Below are 15305 nucleotides of genomic sequence, written 5' to 3'. Positions count from 1 at the left end.
TGGTGTTGCAGATCTAGAATGATTTGGCCATACAGACATTTCTTTAAAGGCCTTAGCTAACTGTTCAATGTCCTGTTTAATGTCTGGTAAGTCAGCTGTCCAAGGACTAGAAGAAGGTGTTGGCGGGGCAGATTGAGAAGGGACAGGCGGCTGGGGCGCGGGCCCTGGAGATTTAACAGCGGGGACACTAATCTCTTCTGTCTGAGGTCCCGACTCTATTACTTTAGCCACGAGTCTCTTAAAAGCTGGGAAAGCCATGTTTGGATTTTGCACGGCCAGCATCCTGAGTTGGGCCTTGTCCCATTTGTTTAGCGCTCCTTCTATAAAACGGTCCATCAGTACTCGATTGCCCTGATCGGGCGTGATCTCGTCCAACTTCTGTACCGCCTCTATTGCGCTCTGCAAAGCCACTGCATATGCTCGGAGGGTCTCAGCTGGCTTCTGGTGCCGTTCATAGAGTCGGAGGCGTACCTCCGGGGGAGAATGAGATTCAAACACTTGAGAAAGTCCTTCAAAAATCTGTCCCACTGTGGCTTTATCAGCCGCTGGCCAGGTGCGAAGTTCTTCCAGGGCGGGTCCCTGGAGCTGTCCCAGGAGCAGCTGTACCTGTTGATGAGGGGGAAGTGCATAAAATCCAAAGAGGCTGTAGAATTTTTCTTTAAAGTCTCATAATGTAAAATGATCACCATTGTAAGTGGGAAGCACAGTATTCCCCAAGAAGACAGGTACGGCAACTGGGGCTCCCAACACATAGGGAGAGACTGAAGGTGGACTTATTGGGTCCTGTTCCGCCTGTGCTGGAGGTCTCGCTGGAATCACAGGCAGAGCACATCCTTGTGAGGTCGAAAGTGTTGGTGAAGGCGGCAACACTCTTCTGGCCTGGGGTGGAGACCCCATTGATGGGGCCACTGGAGCATCGCCCCCTTGCTGTTCAGGTGGGGACTGTGGGACTGCAGGTTCTGACATCTCTGTATTTGATATGCTGGCCCTTTAAACAGGTCTTGAATTCCTAGGTCCCAAAGAAATACGCAGTTGTTCTCTAATCTGGAACTTGAAAGCGTAGATTTCAAATTTGAGAGCGGTGACCTGAAACTCAACAGCCTTTAATGGGAATTTGAGTGCATTGATCGGCAGCTGAAGCGACTCTATGCGGGACTTCAATTCGGCAATCTGATGTCTCAGAGTCCCGTACTGTACTGGTTCCCCACAGCTTCCAGCCCGTTGTCGCACTCTGCGCCTTTTCCCGCGATGAGCTGTCTCTCTGTTGGTTTCTGGCACTAGTCTCCAACAAAATGGCTGCCGCGGCACCGGGAGCTTCGGTGGGCGGGGTCTCTGGATCATGTGCGCCGGGAGATCCCGCGCTAACTTGTAGCTCCGCTGTACGGTTCGCCTCCCCCCTTACTTTACATGCGCACTTCCTCCACACAGCACCATGTGCTCAACCCCTTACTCCGGAGTATAAGTCACAGTACATAAATAAAGTTCTTTTTCTGGGGGGAGTACACGTTCACTGATGGCGACTGTAGTAGGCACACACCCGTATCCTGTTCGTGCAATGCCAAAAAGGCTTTGTGGTAGCCCTTGGGGGGTGTATAGTAGTGGGAATGTTGTATCGGTATATGAGGGGTTAATGTTAACCCTATAGTTCGTGACGCCAGGCTAAGGGCTAGTATGCTGAGGTAATTCTCCGGCCTATCGCCGCCCTTCCCAGTAACGATAGGTGCATGAAATGACTGAAGGTCCACAAGGAGATTTAACTTGAACAACTTTACTTAAGTGCTTACGGTACATCCAAGGTACAGTAACAGTCTAATATAACAGTCCTTATATTGTTCAGTGACTGACAGTTGTTGCAGACCTTGAGGTATTTACAAAGTCTCTGAATTTAGGGTAGATATTGCAGATTCGTCCGGATTTAGGGGTTAGATTAGGTCCGGTGATGCTGCAGAGTGTCTGGGGATTCATACACTCTCGATTTAGTATTGATCAGCCGTCGCCGCAAGGCTCAGGCCTAACTCACTGCGAGAATAGCTGCGCAGGTCCTTCTCGGTTGACAGCCCAGAAACAAGAGAGAGGTGCTTACTGCTTGGCTGCGCAGGAACAAGAGAGAGAACAATGGCTGCAGCTCCGTTATATGGGCAGGGGCAGGGTGAATCTGATTGGTCCGAATACTTGTCATTCACTCGTACACAGAATGATGGGATTGCATACGTCATAGGGACCTCCACAGGTCCTCAAGCAGAAATACCATAGAGTTCACCTAGTCACGTGACCCGCAGGTCCTGGTACGCTACGCGCAGGTAATTAACTATTCATTTACATTTATATAACTATATTTACATAAACCTTGCATAAGTTACTGGTTTACTAGATGGAATAGAGGTGACAAGGGGTAGACTATACAACATGGACCCCTACGTCTTAGGGACTCTGGCTATGGGGACCCATACACATAAAGACACCACACTACATTAAAAAAAAACTGACCGAGAGCACCTTTCTGACCGTGCTAAAGCATATCAGGAATCCACCCGAGGAACAGCCCATCTAATGTGTCAAACTGGGGAGTCTTGTATCTTCCTTGAGCTAGAAGCAAATACCGTATGCCCAGCAAAACATGTGTATGCAGAATGCCGCAAATGGCACAGGCGGGAGAGAAGCCTTCCTCTGGGGAAATTAATCCAGCACTACAGCTTCATACATTTTTAAAGTGAGTACTGTGAAATAAAGGCATAAACAGAAATTGAGATGTAAGTGGAAAAAGAGAGACTGATGAAGCGTGCATAAGAAAGAAAGACACAGCGTGACGTTCACACAATCCTGAGACTGACTGAAATAAGTGTCTTTTATGGATCCTATGAAAATCATGTATAACTGGGGCATGGATATGCAATTAAGCCAATGAATATACAATAAAACCTTGCTTTTTTTTTTTTTATCTGCAGCATCCTAGGTGTTAAATGGCCGGGATCAGAAGTTTCTCTGATCTCTGCTGAGCCTAGTTGGTATTCACCGCTCATGTGTCTGTTTGATTATCTGGACGTGAATACACATCAAGGTGCCACTAGACAATCCAAGGTGTACATTTATGTTAGGGTACATTAAGGGGCTAAGATATGTTTGCACAGTTCAATACACATACGGCAGTAATATAATAATATTTGTAGGCTATACCGTAATATCCCTATAAATAATACAGTATTACCACTGGCAGATAATACAGAGGCCATATAAAACCACCACATCATGATCACATAATACCACCACATAGTGTCCTAAACACTATACAGAAAGCAATATTGCCACCGTGCAGTGACAATATAGTGGCAGATAGATGTTTTACACAGGCCCATATATGTGATTTCAGTACAGTTACAGGAAATGCTGTTCTATCCTGTTGCCCCTGCATTAATACCATCCTGCTGCATCCTCTATAAATGTGTCTACAGTACTGCTATCTTAGGTGCCCACACTATTACCCCTTTTGTTTAGAAATGTACGCAATGCAACAGATGTTAATATTTATAGATAGAACAATCCACTTACCTCTGTGGGCATGCACATGGCTGTCTATTCTATAGGCGCCAAGACTCCTATTTAAATGATGGAAGTCCCTATGTAGTTTTTCTGGTGCCCTATGCTGTCATTGGCGCATTGGCTTTTGACACTGATGTCAGTAATGATGTCCCATGCCGGGAAGCTGCCGGAACTGGAGGCAAATGGAGCATGCGTGATGTGAACTTAAAGAGGTCGCACTGCGCATGTTTCAGTTACAAATTATATTTCAATGGCTTTACAGTACTGAAGTCAACAGAAGAAGAGAAAACTTGACCGGTTCGGTCCCGTTTCCTCTTCTTCTGCTGACTTCAGTGCTGTAAAGCCGTTGAAGTACACTGCTCAAAAAAATAAAGGGACCCCTTAAACAACACAATGTAACTCCAGGTCAATCACACTTCTGTGAAATCACACTGTCCACTCAGGAACCAATACTGATTGTCACTGCTTCCCGGCATTAAGAAATCCATTCAGTCTACATTATCTAAGTACGTTAAACAAAAACTACAAATCACATTGCAACCAAGATATTTAAAGCGTACCTGTCATAGAGCAAAAAAAAGAAAAAACGTGATATGTTACTCAGGACCCAGTTCTGATCATGTGCATATAATTTTTATGTGTCTCTGACCTATATATCCAGAGATATAAGCATTTATCTGCTGGTGAGTTACTTTTTCATTGTGCAGGCTGGAGGGGGGGTGTCAGTCTGTCTCCCTCACAGAAGCAAGCCTGGGCAGTCAGCCAATCAGTACTCTCTACTCTGTAACCCTTTCCTCTCTGGTTTTATGCTGTGTCATGTTACACAGAGGAAGATACTTGGAGCTTGCCTGCAGTATTCAGAAGACATTATGGTGAATTCATAACAAGATAAAATGTATAAATATAAAAAATAAATCTTTAAAAAAATTTGTGCAATGATTTTTTAGATAAAAGTACAGCATTTTTATGAATACATGTTCTATTTGTTTTATCTTCTCCTAGTAAAGCTGGATGCTAATCAGCATAGCTGTCACTATGTGTGTCATTCATCTTTCACAGACTCCTGAATGTCTGATCAACTTCTTTGTCATTCAGGAGTCTGAGAAAGCTTTGACTATTTCAGCATGCTGGGAGTTGTAGTTTAGTAACAAATGAAGCTGCAATGTTTGTAAATAACTGTGTTAGAGCAGTGTTGCCTCCAGCTGTTTTAAAACTACAGCTCCCAGCATGTCCACACATCTTTTATCTGTAGTTTTTCATACACAATAGAAATCTCCTATACTGGATACCGGTATGCTTTACGGCCGGTATCCAGTATGCTGTAAAATCTAGACTAGTCTGTCTGGCTAAAAGACAGGCGACGCCTAGTGGTGGCTGAGCTTGAATTTCAGGTGAAAATTTAAATTTTTTTTAACAGGTGTATATTGTGAAATGTCATATTATAATGAGTCCTGCAATATATGAAAAGTTTTTAACAATGACAGTGCCTCTTTAAGAATCAAAAAAGGCCAGGGAACCAACCCCTTTGAGCTCTAAAATACATGTTAAAATATGTGCTATAATGCAGATGTGTTTTGGTGTGTAAACAGCCCAAAAGAAGTGTCTTGCACTTAAAGCATACCTCCAACAATGGTCCCAGCAACAGGATATGTGTTTAAAATTTCCAGAAACTTCTGAGCCAGAGACTGACTATCATGAATTGGTTGCTGAAAGTCCCATACACTTATTTATTTATTTATTTATATAGCGCCTACAGATTCGGCAGCGCTTACAATTATGGGGTACAAACAAAGACAAGTATCAGACATAATATTACACAATAACTATTCAAACAAGAGGTTTGGGGATATATTGAGGATAAGTTGGGGATATGTTGAGGATATGTTGAGGCCAACTAGAGAATGTTATAGGCCTGTCACAAAAGATGTGTTTTTAGGCCACGCTTGAAACTATGGATGTTGTTGTTGAGTCTGAGGGACTGAGGGATAGCATTCCAGAGAACCGGTGCAGCATGAGTGAAGTCTTGGAGACGGGAGTGAGAAGTTCGGATTATAGAAGATGTTAGTGTGAGATCATTAGCAGATCGGAGAGAATGTGCAGGATGGTAGACAGAGATGAGAGAGGAGATGTAGGGAGGTGCAGCATTGTGGAGAGCTTTGTGTGTGAGACTGAGGATTTTGTACTGTATTCTGGACTGAATTGGTAACCATTGTAGTGACTGGCACAGGGAGGAGGCGTCGGTGTAGCGGCTGGAGAGGAAGATGAGTCTGGCTGCGGCATTAAGGATGGACTGGGGAGGAGAGAGTTTGGAGAAAGGAAGGCCTATTAGTAAAGAGTTACAGTAGTCGAGGCGGGAGTGAATCAAAGCAATAATGAGAGTTTTAGCAGTTTCAGTAGTAAGAAACGGGCGGATTCTTGAAATGTTTTTGAAATGCAGGTGACAAGAACGTGAAAGAGACTGAATATGGGGAGTGAAAGACAGATCAGAGTCAAGTATAACTCCAAGACAGCGAGCCTGCTGCCCGGGAGTTATGGTAGTCCCACATACCGAGATGGAAATGTCAGGGTTAGGTACAGTATCAGTTGATGGAGAAAAAACAAGAAGTTCTGTTTTAGAAAGATTTAGTTTCAGATATAAAGAGGACATGATGTTTGAGACAGCAGAGAGACAATCACTGGTATTCTGTAGGAGTGCAGGGGTGATGTTGGAGGGAGAGGTATAGAGTTGGGTATCATCAGCATAGAGGTGGTACTTGAAACCAAATCTACTGATTGTTTTTCCAATGGGGGATGTGTAGAGTGAAAAGAGTAGAGGACTCAGGACCGATCCCTGGGGAACCCCGACAGCAAGGGGAAGAGGAGAAGAAATAATAAAATAGCAACAGAGTATCTGGGTGTAAATATATCAATAGGACATACAATATGTCTAAAGTGCATCCCCGATACAAAGGGGCTTCATATATGGCCTCCAAAAATTGTTAGACAAAACACCAAGAGAACGGAGTCATTTAAATAGAGTTAAAACATGATTGCTTTTATTGGTTCCATAAAAACATAAAAAAGGGGAAAGAACAAACTAACTGTGGGAGGTTAGACACAAAGGGGCGACACTACCTGCTCATGTGCATAATACTATAATACAATAAAGGTGCATGGTGCATTGGATGAAGTGCATACATCAAAGGGTCAGGAAAAGACCTCTATAAAGTGCACATAGTTAAAAATACAAACATGCATACCACTCGTAAGATGTGATTGATAATACCAGCAGCAGAGCAGGAGTGACGCCACCCCTACGATCGTTTCGGCGAACCTTCGTCCCAGGACGAAGGTTTGCCGAAACGATCGTAGGGGTGGCGTCACTCCTGCTCTGCTGCTGGTATTATCAATCACATCTTACGAGTGGTATGCATGTTTGTATTTTTAACTATGTGCACTTTATAGAGGTCTTTTCCTGACCCTTTGATGTATGCACTTCATCCAATGCACCATGCACCTTTATTGTATTATAGTATTATGCACATGAGCAGGTAGTGTCGCCCCTTTGTGTCTAACCTCCCACAGTTAGTTTGTTCTTTCCCCTTTTTTATGTTTTTATGGAACCAATAAAAGCAATCATGTTTTAACTCTATTTAAATGACTCCGTTCTCTTGGTGTTTTGTCGAAGAGGAGAAGAAGTAGAGCCAGAAAACGAGACGCTAAAGGAGCGGCCAGCGAGATAGTAGGAAAACCAGGCGAGAGCAGAGTCCTTGAGACCGATGGAGCAGAGACTACTGAGGAGGAGTTGGTGATCCACAGTGTCAAAAGCCGCAGACAGGTCCAAGAGAATCAGAAAAGAGAAATTGCCATTTAATTTGGCCGTCAGAAGATCGTTAGTGACTTTGGTTAGGGCAGTTTTTCTGAAGTGAAGGGAGCGGAATCCAGACTCTAAGGGGTCAAGGAGAGAGTTCTCGGGGAGATAGCGGATAAGGCGGGAGTAGACAGAGCGTTCCAGGAGTTTGGAGATAAAGGGGAGATTTGAGACGGGTCGATAGTTGGCTGCACAGGACGGGTCCAGAGATGTTTTTTTCAATAGTGGGGTTATGATAGAGTGTTTGAAGGAGGAGGAAAAGACTCCAGAAGAGAGGGAGAGGTTAAAGATTTTAGTTAGGTGACAGCTGATGGCAGGAGAGAGAGACTGGATGAGGTGTGAAGGCATGGGGTCACTAGAGCAGGTAGTGGGGCGGGTGGAGGAGAGGAGCCTGGAAACCTCATCCTCCGTTACAGGCTAAAAAACTGAGAGTGATGAAGAGGAGACGTGGCTGGGAATTGGATCAGAACTTTTGGGGGACTGGGAGAGGATTTCATCACGAAATTCGAATGTCATCGATTTTTTTGCTTAGGACTTCTGGCAAATACGCATCCATATTGCGATAGTCTCTGGGCAAGTCTTAGGCTCAGAAGTTGCCAGGAATTTGAAACACATATCCTGCTCCTGGGACCTTATTAACTTGTCCATTAAAATTACAGATGTAAAATTAAATATGTGGACAAAGAGACATTTTCTCAATAGGATCCATCCACCTCATGGGCAATGGCAACTAACTGGGTCTCTTCAATATCAATTCTGTTCAATTATGTTAACATTTGCGCTTATCACTAAAAAACTTTGCTAAGGGTTACCGGAACATCAAGCTTCATTAGCATGTGTAGGTGTCTGCAGAGGTCAAAATTTGCTGTCTGCGGCGGTTGACTTGGCCAATTTGGTTCACTACCTGGTCGTGCTGGTTATCCAATTGTGAGGGAATGACCTGTGTTTCCTTTGGGTACCTAAGCTTATTACGCTCGTAAGAGCCAATCTGGAGAAGATCGACGGGTTCTTCACAGAAGTGGTATTTGTATGGTCAAAGATTGTCCCAAGGGTGACTTGGCAGGGGGCTAGAGTTGCTTCAGTGGTGAAGAAGGCTTGCCGCATAGTTAATTCCAGGTTTATGTGCTTTATCAGGTCCAGAGCTGAGGTTATCATTTGGCATAGACAGTTGAAGGGCTACAACAGGCACCTGATGTCATCTGATGGGGGTCCATCTCAGTGATGTTGGTATGGACACCTTTTATCTGGCATGGAGTGGAACAAGCTTTGTTCCTACTGGGTGAGGGTCGGAGCGCCATGTAGGTGGATCATATGTTCATCGTCCACACGTGTCGGTGGAGAGTGATATCAGGAGCATTCACGAGTTTGAAGGCAAGAAATGGCCATCAGTAATGCGGGCATACCCATTGGTGGCTGGCATACCGCTTTGGCCATATGAGTGGAGAAGGTAAAAAGAGTTAACCACCAAGGGGTTTGTTTAATACATTTTGATGGTACGTATATTATAATAAACTCTGTAATCGACCTCCCATTCCAGCAAAATGACAACTGTTGTCTATGTCTCGTTATACACGGGTTGTGTAAGGGCGAGGGATGGGTGCGGCCCCGTTCTGTAAAGGAAGCTCCTTGTTCTATGCAGTCTACACAGTTTTATAACTTGGCTCAAAGGCTGAAGAAAAAAAATCCTTGAATACCCTTACAGTATGAACCCAGCCTAAAACTTCCAAACATGTGACTTGTAGTTTTATAAGGAGTGGCAGGTACAGTACTGTATATGTCCAAGTATAACATGTGGCTACACTAGTACAATAGAACGTGTCTGACAGGTCATATCTAGAGCATAGCTTCTACCTGCATCAGCACATGCATGAGAGGAGACATTGATCATGACATTTAAAAAATAAGTTTCAGGAATTTTCCTAAAAGAATGTCTGTGGCAAAACCAAATATTAATCTTTTTAATAACAAGTCATCTTTTAAAAAAATCCATGCGTGTGCACCTTCTTAATAATTCCTATGTGTTTAAAAAATACTCCATAGGCCGCTGTAGATGCACATATTAAATGTAGTGCCATAATGTTGTGTGTCATGAATAATTTAAATTGTTTCCTCATTTCTGCTGGTTTCAGTACATTTTTTCTCTCATCCTTGCTGAGTGGATGGGGTCTTCCTGATGTGATACCAGAGCTTTCCCATGTATTCTGCCTTGCCCTGCTGTCCTACACTAGCGAGACATACTGCTGCAATCTCCCCTTCCTCACCCATTCTACTTATGTTACACTAGGTGGATTTTTTGGTGACTTAAAGTGTCACATTATATGTATATTTGTAATATACATTGATTAAAAATTGTGTATATTTTTGGGTGAAAAAATGCTGTCCCTACAGCTATTGTCTGTGTGTCTCTATGATGAGTCCAAAAACAGGAAGTGAGGACAGGACAATCAGGGATCTTTGCAGACTCCTGCCTTGTCAATCATCCTGATGTATGAGTATGTTATAGAGCCTCTGTGCACACTGTCCTGCTTTTTCTAAGTGCACAGAGCCCTGCTTGTCCACCCTCACTTCCTGTATTTGGACTCCTCATAGAGACCCACATGCAATAGCTGCCGGGACAAAAATATACACATTTTTTAACGAATTTATATTACAAATATACATATATTGGTATTATCTACATTATATAAAAAGTTTTTGTTGGCGACAGGTACACTTTAATGTGGCAGAAGAGTTGTGGACACCAATAGTTTCAATGCATTTTTTGCTCTTCATGACCCTTCCACAGTTTTGCTCCAATAACCAACATCGACACTGACATCTACTAAAATGTAACTTGGAATGTACTATATGAGGCAACTTGAGACAGTAAGCCATCCTCTGCTGTGAACTCTTCAAAATAAATTATCTTTCTCACAATGAAAACAGCTGGGAGGTTATTTTGGAAGTGAAGTTATAGTACGAAAGAACAAAAAAATCAATAACACGGACATGGAGATTGCTCATAGGAAAAGAGATATGATAACAAATTCATAGGCCTCGGCTTATAACCTGATTCTCTGCCCATCTGTCGGACCTCCTTACATATTATAGATCATCATTCTAAAATTCACACAAAATTGTATTTAATTAATTCTGACTCTCAGTCTCCAGATAAAGTGGACCTGTTGTAAGGATAATGCAAATAATTGTGACCTGACACAGTTGTGAATGGAAACAATAAACAAGTTTTTTTGAGCAAACAAATACAGCATACAGTCTCTTTTTAAAGGGGTACTCTGGTGGAAAACATTTTTTTTTCTAATTAACTGGTGACAGAAAGTTAAACAGATTTGTAAATCTTTTTAACTTTGTAAATCCAAATGTGTAAATCCAAAAAGTTAAATAGATTCAATACTTCTATTAAAAAATCTTAATCCTTCCAGTATTTATCAGCTGCTGTATGCACCAGAGGAAGTTGTATAGTTATTTTAGGCCTTCCCACAGTGCTCGCTGCTGACACCTCTGTCCAATTTCAGGAACTGCCCAGAGCAGGAGAGGTTTGCTTTGGAGATTTACTCCTACTCTGGACAGTTCCTAACATGGACAGATGTATCAGCAGAGAGCACTGTGGTCAGACAGAAAAGAACTACCTCCTTCCTTTTAAGTATACAGCAGCTGATAAGTACTGGAAGGATTAAGATTTTTTAATAGAAGTATTAAATCTATTTAACTTTTTGGAACCAGTTGATTAAAAAATATATTTTTTTCCCGGAGCACCCCTTAAATTTGCCATTGTGAACTGCACAAACTTTATTCTAGTCATGTTTATTGTTTTATTTTCTTGCAGCCCCAGCAATTTGAAAAAAACATTTTCATAACATGAGATATCGCCTTTTAATTTAAAGTTTTTAGCCTGGCAAATAAAGATGCCATGGCTGAGTTGCAACAGAATGAGTGTCCTAAAATAGAGAACAAGAAATAGCTTTTGTATTAAAAGCCCCCCAAAATTATCCCTTTTTGGGATCATGGATTGGGCTTTGTTGGTAGTGTGGGCTTGGCTGGTAGTAGCAGCAACAAGGGTAGTGGAATGGTAGTACATGTAGTAGCCAGGGGCCAGAAGGCTTTGGTGGACTGGTGGTAGTTGTAGTAGCCAGCAGACAGCAGGGGTGGTGAACTAGTACTAGTTGTAGCCAGCAGAAAGTGGAGGACTAGTACTAGGCCTTGTGATGCTGCTCCATGTGTTTATATAGAGCCATTCATTGCTTAACTCAGACCTTTGCTATGCCTTACTATTTTGTTGCATAAATGGCACTGTGCCTGGTTTTCTGCATCTGGTAAGAAAACAAAGCATTTCCACATGGCAGAGATTAGTACACCACCACCCTACTGGGCCACTCCTCTAAGAGGCTTTTTCTCAAGACTACAGATGCAGTTGCTGTCACCTGCTCCTGAGCTGAGCATACCAGCAGGCCTACATCTAGTTTGTTTGACAGATGTTCTGGGTCTACTTCTGCTCCACTCTTTATCACTGACATCATCATCAAACTCCTCATCATCATCCCAACCACTCCTCTCAGTATAAACCCCGATGTCTAATCATAGGCTTCTTGCTCACCCTCAGCATATCCACCATGATGCCTTACAATATCACCTCCATCAATACCACCACCAGTCCGACTGGTGCCATGCTCATCCACTGCTTCCACCTCCACTAGCTCCACTATCTCTCCACTAATAAACTCCAAGGGCTGACTATCCTCAAAGAGAGAGAGATGATTAAAAAGATTTAGAAAGGCCGCATGCAACACATCATGTAACTGTAGACAATAAGGAGTCCACTGAGACTTGGCTCCACATCATATTGTCAGACTCTTCCTCCTCCTGAGAAGTCCTCGAGCAAATCAACCAGTCTCAATGCCCATACTATCCTCTAAAACAACACAACCCCTGAAAGACCTGGACAACTTTTGCTAGCTGATGCTGCTGGTACTACTAATATTATGGCACCTGGCTGCTGGTTCTACATGTACTGGGACTGGGCAAATGGGTGGTGCCCACAGTGCTTGGACTGCCACTAACATGCTTATGTGGCAGGGGTGCCCTTAACTCTACCATGTCCTCGTCCAACCATTTGTTTATATATATATATATATATATATATATATATATATATATATATGAAGGTGGTGGACCACCCGGTGAATGGCGGGACCACGGGTGTGGTGGTGTAGGTTGGTGGGATCAGATGGTATTAACCCCAGGGGCTGGATAATATTAGCCCCTAGTGTTCGTGACGTCAGTGTGGTTTTCGGGTACCGGAACACCAAACGTCTGGATTCTCTGCTATCCCAATTGCTAGTAGTGAAATAAGAGTCCACAACCAGTTATGGTTAAACGGAGGCTTTACTGAGTAGAAGACAGGTGTAATTATCTTGACAGCTAAGGCCAGAATTCCCAGAGGTCGCCAGGACCCAGAGAACCTCGCAACTTGCTGGACCTATAAACTTGACTTGTAATTAGACTTGACTTGACTATGTGCAGGTCTTGACTAGTTTCAGTGACAGCAGACATAGACTTGAGACTAACTGGAGAGACGGTAGCTATGTGGCCTTCCAGATGCTGATCACTTGCACTGAGATCTCTGGTGGTTGCTGCCTCAGCAAAGACTTAGATGGAAGAGTTCTCTGGTAGCTGAGCTCAGTAAGGTAGCTGGTGGTAAGTGCTAAGAGAGAGAATAGTAATGGCTGGCCGTTATATAGTGGGGGGCTGTAATAATGCCCATTGGTCAAGCTGTGGGTCATAGGCTAAGCTGGTGCTATCTGGGAGAACATTTGACAACAAATCATGTGGCATAACATAACATGTGACAGGCTTACACACAGGTCCATGAGACCTCCCACAGGTCCTCTATACTACCTATACATAGAGATCCTGTCTAAGCATTAAAGTGATATACACACCTTTATAAAGCCAACAGGGGGAGACCTTGCAGGGGAGCCCCCAGGTCACTGAGGGACTCAACCTGACAAGGCCTAAAGGTAGTACAGGACCATGTCCTGTACTGGGACATCACACACACACACACACACACACACACACACACACACACACACACACACACACACATATATATATATATATATATATATATATATATATATATATATATAATTTATTTTTATTTTATTTTTTTTGTTATTGAAAAAGATTTGTTCATTTTTATGTTTTGGGGTGATCTGTCCCTCAGCAACTTGTCAAGTGACGGAGAAACTGCCAGTCACCTTTGGCTCCCAATGCTATCAATTTGGAATTATGTTGACCCCAGCTACAAATGCAAGTAACACGGCATAAAATGCCCATACTATATTCACTCTCAATGCTATAAATATGTATTTATTCTACACCAAAAAGATTAGAACAAAGTGCACAATACAAATGAATTAAACAAAATATGCCTTTATTAAATATTCATTTATTAAAAAGAGGAAATCGAATAAAAATATATATGGACACCAGGACACAAACTGGACAGAATGTATGACAAGGCAAATAAGTAGTAAACCGCAGAATAAATATATATGAATGCATATGAAACATCAGTCACCATACAGCTCGTGAGGGATGGCAGATGACAAGTATACTGCATAGACGTACAAATCAGATAGTAAAGAAAATGAAATTACAAAAATAAAAAATCTACGGACCAATAAGAAACTATTCATAAAATCATGTGAGGTGCCATAACCATATATACCCGCACCAACACACGTTTTGCTGTGAGCTTTGTTGCCTGAAGAAGCTCCCACTTTCTAGTGGTTTCTATTAGAGATTGATGCCAGAAGGATCACGTGACCTTCCTCTCATATGCTTATATATAAAGTCCACCAGAGAATTTAAACCATTGCACATATACAAATAGAATATATGGTAGGCATGTTCTGACTCCCAATACCCATTTTAAACAAATATATGAAAGTTACATTAACTGCAACAAAACAGCCTGCTGTGCAGGTCCCAAGTGAGAGTCACCATTCAGGCATTTTTCACCTTGTTTGTCATCGTAGATGGTCTTTACTGTCACCCCGAGTTTAGAAAGTGCTCCCTTATTTGGGAAGTAAATCCTGAAGGCCATTTCTGGTCTAGGCATTCCTTGGCACGAGGTGGCCCAGTCTGACCTTACAATGACATCTAACTGGGCCTTTTTATTCTCCACTCTGGTGGTGGAGGACCACCCACTGGACTCCTAAGCCCAGAATGATCAGAAGTTTTTCTGAACATTTTCCCATACTTTCGCATGTATATTATTCTACTCTTCTCCCCTTTCTCAATAACATGCTGCTTACAGACTGAACTGCATTTTTTTTATATCACATTTTCCCTTTAAATGGGCTGTCCAGTATTAGAAAGACAGACCTGATTTCTTCCAAAACAGCACCCCGCCCATCCTCAGGTTGGGTGTTGTTCTGCAGCTTAGTTCCATTGAAGTGAATGGAGCCAAGTTGTAATACCACACACAACCTGAGGACAGGTTTTTGGAATAAATTAACTCAGTTTTCCTATTGCTGGACCACCCCTTTAAATTCTTACTTTTAGAATAAAAAAATAAAAAAAGATAAATATCATGCCCAGAAAATGTTGCATAGTTCCCACATAAGCAGCACCACATAGTAATGAAATAGCATCAATAAATCACTGACACATTGCCAAAGAACAGTACATTTAAAACCCAGATAATGCCACACACTACCCATATAAATAGTGCCATTTGGTGCCCACAATAATGGATAAACACTATACCTATGTAAACAGCACCTTCCAATGGTCAGTTAAAGTCACCATACAAAAAGTGCTATGTAGTGCCCAGATAGTGCCATGCAATGCTCAATTATCACAGTTGGAGTAATAAAGGGGCAACACAATGCCCCTTTATTTACATGTT

This window comes from Hyla sarda, chromosome 6, assembly GCF_029499605.1.
Source record: "Hyla sarda isolate aHylSar1 chromosome 6, aHylSar1.hap1, whole genome shotgun sequence".
NCBI lineage: Eukaryota > Metazoa > Chordata > Amphibia > Anura > Hylidae > Hyla > Hyla sarda.
Note: the sequence above shows the minus strand (reverse complement) of the source record.